This window comes from Malaclemys terrapin, chromosome 1, assembly GCF_027887155.1.
Source record: "Malaclemys terrapin pileata isolate rMalTer1 chromosome 1, rMalTer1.hap1, whole genome shotgun sequence".
NCBI classification, from domain to species: Eukaryota; Metazoa; Chordata; order Testudines; family Emydidae; genus Malaclemys; species Malaclemys terrapin.
In genome coordinates, this window is record NC_071505.1 from 74,968,193 (window position 1) to 74,976,626 (window position 8,434).

General features: G+C 38.8%; 1 long non-coding RNA gene across 1 annotated transcript; it reads right to left on the reverse strand.

Moving 5' to 3' along the window:
* Positions 1–649: 649 nt before the first annotated feature.
* On the reverse strand, positions 650–7,597 carry LOC128830383 (uncharacterized). Its single transcript, XR_008443571.1, has 4 exons — positions 7,509–7,597; positions 5,667–5,858; positions 2,555–2,723; positions 650–1,832 (listed from the first exon to the last, which is right to left on the reverse strand). It is a non-coding gene; the product is annotated as an uncharacterized LOC128830383 (long non-coding RNA).
* Between the last annotated feature and the right edge of the window lie 837 nt (positions 7,598–8,434).

Below are 8,434 nucleotides of genomic sequence, written 5' to 3' on the forward strand. Positions count from 1 at the left end.
GTGCGGCTTTTATAAAAAGATGGATTTCAGCGGAGGATCTTTGGTTTTGGTTTTAGGTGATCTCCAAAATTTCAAGGGACCAGTTTTCTAGTTCCAGGTCAACTGGCGCCAAAATGTCAGGAAAACAGCTTCTCTCTGCCCCCAGTGATGGAAACCTCTCACAAGAACCACGAGATACAACAATTCTACCATGTAACTTTCATTCATTCTGGGCTCTCTTGGCCCAGAACAGTTTGAGATATTTGGTTCTATTGAACCAAACTAAAATCTTATCTGTGATTTGACATCAAACCCAAATTTTGAACTTTAGTTGCAACCTTTCATCTGGATCCATATTTGAAAACTGCCTCCATGGCTCATTTCTACTTTCCTTACTAAATCTTCAAAATCTGGATGAAAGATAGTTTTATTGTTAAAGCAGTGGACTGGATTTCAGGAGCTCTTGAGTCTAGTTCCCAGCTCTGCCATAGACTTTCTGACTGATAATCTCTGTGCATCACTTCCCCATTTACAAAATAGGAATATTAACACTCTACTTTCCCTTCCTTTGTCTGTCTTGTCTCCTTAGACTGTAACTTCATTGGAGAAGAAATTGTTTTTTACTAGGGCTGTCAAGCGATTAAAAAATTAATTGTGATTAGTCATGCTGTTAAACAGCAATAGAATACCATTTATTTTAAATATTTTTGGATGTTTACTACATTTTCAAATATATTAGTTTCAATTACAACACAGAGTACAACATGTACAGTGCTCACTTTATATTTATTTTCTATTACAAATATTTGCACTGTAAAAAAACAAAAAATATTGTATTTTTCAATTCACCTCATACAAGTACTGTAGTGCAATCTCTTTATCATGAAAGTTGAACTTCCAAATGTAGAATTATGTAAAAAAAATGGCATTCAAAAATAAAACAATGTAAAAATTTAGAGCCTACAAGTCCACTCAGTCCTACTACTTGGTCAGCCAATCATTCAGACAAACTAGGTTGGTTACAATTTGCAGGAGATAATGCTGCCTGCTTCTTGTTTACAATGTCACCTGAAAGTGAGAACAGGCATTTGCATAGCACTGTTGTAGCTGGCGTTGCAAGATATTTACGTGCCAGATGCGCTAAAGATTCATATGTCCCTTCATGCTTCAACCACCATTCCAAAGGATATGCGTCCATGCTGATGATAGGTACTGCTTGATAACCAGGGGCAGCTCCAGGCACCACCGCAGCGAGCACGTGCCTAGGGCGGCAAGCCGCGGGAGGCGGCCTGCCGGTTGCTGTGAGGGCAGCAGGCAGGCAGCTTTTGGTGACATGCCTGCAGGAGGTCCGCCAGTCCCGCGGCTTCAGTGGCAATTTGGCAGCGGGGATGCAGATGGCGTGGCACTGGCAGACCTCCCACAGGCATGCCACCGAATCCACGTGACCAGTGGACCGCCCGCAGGCACGCCACCGAAAGCCGCCTGCCTGCCGTGCTTGGAGTAGCAAAAAAACATAGAACTGCCCCTGTTGATAACTATTCAAACAGTGTGAACTGACGCATGTTCATTTTCATCATGAGAGTCAGATGCTACCAGCAGAAGGTTGATTTTCTTTTTTGGTGGTTTGAGTTCTGTAGTTTCTGCATCAGAGTGTTGCTCTTTTAAGATTTCTAAAAGCATGCTCCACACCTCGTCCTTCTCAGATTTTGGATGGCACTTCAGATTCTTAAACCTTGGGTTGAGTGATGTAGCTATTTTTAGAAATCTCACATCAGTACCTTCTGTGCATGTTGTCAAATCAGCTGTGAAAGGGTTCTTAAAATGAACATGTGCTGGGTCATCATCTGAAACTGCTATAACATGAAATATATGCAGAATGCGGGTAAAACAGAGCAGGAGACATACAATTCACCCTCCAAGGAGTTCAGTCACAAATTTAATTGACACATTATTTTTTAAAAGAGCATCATCAGTGCTGCTGCAATAAAGTAATAAAAATGCATTTAAAAGAGAAAAAGAAACAGAGAGAGTGTTCAAAACTTAACAATTTTAAATACCGAATAAGCTTCAAACATAAAATTATGCTTTAGAAATCACATTGATTTGACTACTGATCTGTTTGCTAACTAGATGAATTTGGGCATGTCTAGACACTAGCATTCATGAGATACTAAATTAAAGAGCGTGGAGCAAGTGGCTCTAACTAGTACTATCTACCTTGCTTCTAATTTCCATGAACAGTTAGATTAATTAATTTTACTGACAATAATAAACTCCTCTCCCCCACAAATGTTAATGGCTTTGTTGCAAAGAACAAGTGTCTGAAACCACCTTTGCCTATTTCAGATGGTAACTCAGAAAGTGTGTACTATTGACAATGGTTTAAAGCCAGACTCTACGGTGTTTTAATATAAAAATCTTTTGATGGAGTAAGGACAAACCTAATGTGAAAGCATAGCTGGCACCTCTGACTGCAGCAGAAGCATAGGACATAATATAGTTATTAAACTGACTACAGATATCAGAAAAAAAACATGTTTGACACAGAAAAAAATCTTTAGGCAATGTGACTTACTCCATGTGTCAAAGGGACAACTGAAATAATCTTTCCATTAGCTATGGCTATTGATCACTGGAAGGACATTTCTGTAGCAAAATACATAGACTATATCATCCTCCATTCTCTTAACTTCCAGGAGCAGGCCACAGACATCTCTCAAGAGCAGGCAGTTTGGACGCCAAATCTGAGAAATATTGCAAAAGAAAAGTTATGCTGGAAAAGAATCTTTGGAAACAACAGTAGAGATAGTGGCTGGAAAAAATGTAGTGTGGATTTATAAGAGCAATAAAACATGTACAGTATAGCTCTCCCCTTGGCTTCAGAGGATGGGGCTTTACTATAATGTTTTATGCTCATATGGAATGTGTGAGTACCTTTGAACAGAAAGATATCTGCTATGCCTGGCCCATATTGGAAGCTGGCTACTCTAGATCAGTGGTTCTCAAACAGAGGTCTAGGGCCCCCTGGGGGACTGTGAACAGGTTTCAGGTGGTCTACCAAGCACAGCTGGTGTTAGATTCATTGTGGCCCAGGGCAGAAAGCTGAAGGCCCGCCACGTGGGACTGCAGCCTGCGACCCCGAGTCCCACCAGCTGGGGCTCATGCTGAAGCCTGAGGAACTTAGCTTCACGGTACCCCCTGTGGTGTGGAGTCCTGGGCAATTGCCCTGCTTGCTACCCTGTAATGCAGGCCCTGGCTTTTATATGCAGAAAAACAGTTGTTGTGGCACAGCTGGGCCATGGAGTTTTTATAGCCGCGGGGAGGAGAGGGGGCTCAGAAAGATAAAGGTTGAGAATCAGTGGCTCTCAACCTTTCCAGACTACTGTACCCCTGTCCAGAGTCTGATTGTCTTGAGTACCCCAAGTTTCACCTCACTTAAAAATACTTGCTTTCAAAACCAGACATAAAAATATAACAGTGTCACAGCACACTATTAGTGAAAAATTGCTTACTTTCTCATTTTTACCATATAATTATAAAATTAATCAATTGGAATATAAATAATGTATATTTCAGTGTATAGTATATAGAGCAGTATAAACAAGTCATTGTCTGTATGAAATTTTAGTTTGTTCTGACTTCCTTCGTGCTTTTTATGTAGCCTGTTTTAAATCTATGTAAATATCTAGATGGGTTGATGTACCCCCTGGAAGATCACTGTGTACCCCCAGGGGTACATGTACCCCTGGTTGAGAACAACGTACCTAGATGGATCTTTAATGGACAGCAGTGTCTAGGGACAAATAGTTAACCACTTAGTAGTGAACCATTTCTTTTTTTATGTCAAGCTTTGTTTTATACATTTAATTTTTATTACATTTTTATGAGCTGTGCAAACAAGAATATCTAGTAAGAACCTATTTATTTAATTTATGCATAAGAATAGTACCATTCCTACCAAACTGATTCCCCTTGAATATTCTTCCAGCTATTCCCAGCTTGGCCACTGGTTTATTGAGTGATCTTTGACCAGTCACTTCACCACGTGGTGCCTCAGTTCTCCCATCTGTAAAATGGGGATAATGATAATGATCTTGTTTCTAAAGTGCTTTGAGATCTACTGACGAAAGTACTATATGAGAGCGAGGTGGTGGTGGTGGTGGTGTTACCTCAGGTTCAGGAATTATTATAGGAATGCCTATATTTTGGTTTACCAGAAATAGACGTGAGTAGAGAGTACACAATGAAAAAGACAAACAGGCAGACTTGCAAGGAATGATAGGCTCTGAAAGACAACAAGGGAAGATTAATTCACAAGCAAACCTATAGTCATTCAATTATGGGTGTTCCAGAAGAGGAGATAAATCTGAGCTAGGGAAAATGAATCTCATATCATACCAAAGACATCAGAATCATTAATGTCATCCTGATATAGTCCTATACTCCTTGGCGAATTATATCTCTAAATGTGTTGAATGTCTTCAATTGTATTAATGCTATTTTTTCTGAAATGTGATGATCTCTAAAGGTACATTGGACCAATGTGTTATGTCTGAGGTTGCTGCAGATTTCTAAGTGGAAAGTATAAGATTTTTTTTTCATGGATAATAGAGCTTTGAGAAACTGCTGCTTTTCCTGAATGCTGAGGAAACCTTCACCCCATCCCCACAACCTTGCACTCCTTATGTAACAGCTGGACAGAACTGCAACCCCTGCTCTTGTGATAGTGCAGAGGCTGCTACTGAGTTGCTCTCCCTTGGGAACAGATAAGGGTGTGTGTGTAGGGAGTGTGTGTGTGGGAAGATGTAGGCTTAGCCATGGCTCTGCCCCACCTCCGTGTGCTGGCCAGCAAAGTTGCCTGGCCCTGTGGGGAAACAGAATGGGATGAGGAATCTGTGCTGCAGTATTTAAAATGGGTGTAACAAATTTCTTGTCCCCAGTACAATCAGAGCTCTAGGAGCCTAATGGGTCCAATTTACTCCATTATTTCTTGTCTTCAAAAGGAGGTATTTGGGACATTTCCATAGTAAATGAAAAATGGTGCCTTTGCTAGAATGACACTTGTTGCTTAGGATAGTCTTCTCCAACATGGTGGTTAAAATTGGTTGGAGGTATGTTGGAGAGAGGGGAAGTGTAATCTCCAGTGTTTTCCGAATCAAGTACAAACCAATCACATGTTTCTGTTTCCTGCTTTTCTTCATCTCATGACCAAGGATGTTTCCTTTGGCCACCCAACCACCCCTTTCAATTTGCAACATTCTACACACACTTGAGTGATACAGTTGATTGAACTGTGGCTAAAATACACATTGTTTAAAATATTATTAATATTTTCCAAATCCTTAACCCCCCTGAAAATCACACTGCACTAAGCCATGTATTTCAGCAGCAAATATACCACCTGGATTTCTATGGTTAATTAGCAGGTGTGGTTTCCAGAAAGCAATTTTTTTGGACAGCCTAAGACAGTGACTCTCAACCTTTCCAGACTACTGTACCCATTTCAGGAATCTCATTTTTCTTGAGTATCCCCAAGTTTTACCTCACTTAAGAACTGCTTGCTTACAAAATCAGACATAAAAATACGAAAGTGTCGCAGCCCACTATTACTGAAAAAATTGCTTACGTTCTCATTTTGACCATATAATTATACAAGAAATCAACTGGAATATAAATATTGTACTTACATTTCAGTGTATATTATATAGAGCAGTATAAACAAGTCATTGTCTGTTTGTAATTTTAGCTTGTACTGTCTTCGCTAATCCTTTTTCTGTAGCCTGTTGTAAAGCAAGGCAAATGTCTAGATGAGTTGATGTCCCCTTGGAAGACCTCTGCGTACCCCCGGATACATGTACCCCTGGTTGAGAACAACTGTTCTAAGCAATCCAGAAAAGTGGAGAAATAAAGTATTAACATAGGTATCAGTCAGTTTTAAAAACCTTTTTAAGTCTTACCAAGTAGCATTATCTACATTCACATAAGTAACTCATGTTACATCTATTTTAAAACAATCAAAATTCTATGATTCTATTAAGATTCTTGAGGAAAAATATTCTACACTTTCCATGTCCTAAATGTTGTACATCCACAGGCTCCCTGAAAAAATGAAAAATTACATTTTTTCAGGGAGCCTGTGGATGTATAACAGGCTGTATGGAGTTGTATGGAAGATCTTCCACTTCCATACAGCTCGTTAACTCCTGACTCCATCCGTACTTCTTAAAACACAATGCAACCTGTTTTATATGGTGTCTTTCACACACAGTATTGGAGCAAGTCAATCATGAAATGAAAGAAGAGGGAAGTTTAAGTAATATTTCAAATTAAAATTGTTAAGTTTGCTTCCTGTTTTGAAATAGATCTTCTACCATTTACACCCATGTGTGAATCATAAGGTGTTATCACTAAAATGAGTAGTTTTATATGTGTTAAAATATAAGCTGGACATTTTAAAACTTTTTCTCTCTCCTGTAATAAAAGCAACACAAGGATCTCTTTGATGGTGCATCCTTTGCTCAGATTTTCCCCATTGAAATCTGTGCGAGCTTTTCCCACTGACATAGCTACCGCTGCTCATTTTCTCAACACTTATTTCCTTTCTTTTCGAACTACCTGAGTGTGAGAGATTCGAAACACCTTTCACTCCCCCCCCCAAAATATCTAAGCAATCAAGCAAATAAACAACCCGAACCAAAAAAGATCATTAGAAAGCCATTAGTGACCCTAACATTTAGTTTACACATTTAATCAGATTTCAATTGCTGTGATGTATCTGATTTTAAAAGTCTAATCTGCTCATACAAAGAAAAACAGTCTAAGTAAAAAGGGAGCTATTGACTGAACCCATGGTCAACACTAACATCATCAGCTCTCTAAATCAGATTGCAGCTACTGAAGACTCAGTCACACATTATAATTGCTCTAACAGGGCTAAGAGGCTTCAGCATCCATTTGTTATAAATGCATAGGGGTGATATTACCATCATTTTATGTTCCTGAAAATGATATTTATTCTATCCTCTGCTCAGAAAGGTGTTAATGGATATTTATTGCCTTTGAGCAACAAAATTTTGGGGAACTGTTGAGAGTAAGATACATTGCCCTGTTTTTGATAAAACTAAGAGCAAATTGAACAGAATGAACCTCAGTAGATGACATATCAATCAGTATATTCTGACAAAATACTTTAGAACGGGTCTTTCAGGGGAAATGATTTCATAGTTTTGGTGAGTCATAAAACTCTGTTTGAAATCCTGCAATATCAGTTAGATATCTGCCAAGAACCCATTATTTGCATTGTTGGAGGATTGCTGTAAACTGAGCAGAAAAGCAAAATAAAGTCCAATCCTACCTAACTTCATAATCCATTACAAAAGTTTTAGATTGAATTATAATAAATTACATGGATTATTATCATTATTCACACTATAAACATATTGGACTAGGCTGTTTTTCATGTTTATCTAGACTGATAAATAAAGGAATACAGGTAATGCTAGAAAGCCCTTCAAAATGTCATGACCTACCTTCTCTTTCTCCAAGGCATGTTTCATATTGCAGGATATTGTGTTGACAGTAGCTCATCAAACCACACAACGGGAATGGTTCGTCTACTCTGAAGGTCAGTGAGTACTAAGAATTTGATCAATGAATCACCTCGGTGGGGAAACTTGTGCTAAATAACGTAGGGCTGGCCAACTGTGAACATTCCAGGTATAGTGGCTCTCAGAATTTCTCATTTCAGAATTGTGGTGAGATGGTCTGGTGCACACTGAGCTGTAGAGAAACACAGAGGGATTTGGGATGTTAGTTCAAAACTTTCCAGGACACTTTTTCCTTACTCCTTCTATACAATAATGATACTTTATTATCAACAGAGATTTCTTTGTGCCTGCCTATAGTTAGTGTGCCTAAAAGAGGGCCAAAATACATGTTCGTGGTGATCTATAGTGGAATTATTTTGAGTACAGAGAAACCAAGTGTAAAGCAGTCTGGGACAGCTCAGATGCAGGATCAACTTTGGTTGAATCTGTTTCCTACACTGCAGCCAAGCACACTTAAAATACTACAGGATTTTGACCAACAAAAAGAAAGTTAAGGGGTGTCTTGATTTGTCTATAAGTACCTACATGGGGAATAAATGAACCCTTCAATCTAGAAGAGAAAGGTATAATGCAATCCAGTGGCTGGAAGTAGAAGCTGATCAAATTCAGACTGGAAAGAAATTTTTAACAATGAGAGTAATTAACCATTGGAACAACTTACCAAAGGTACAGTGGATTCTCCATCACTGAAAATTTAAAATCTAGATTGGATGCTTTTCTAAAAGAGATGCTCTAGGAATTATTTTGGGGAAGTTCTATGGCTTGTGTTATACAGAAGGACAGACTATCCAGATGATCACAGTGGTCCCTTTGGGACTTGGAAACGATAGATAAAAAGGATAGTAGAA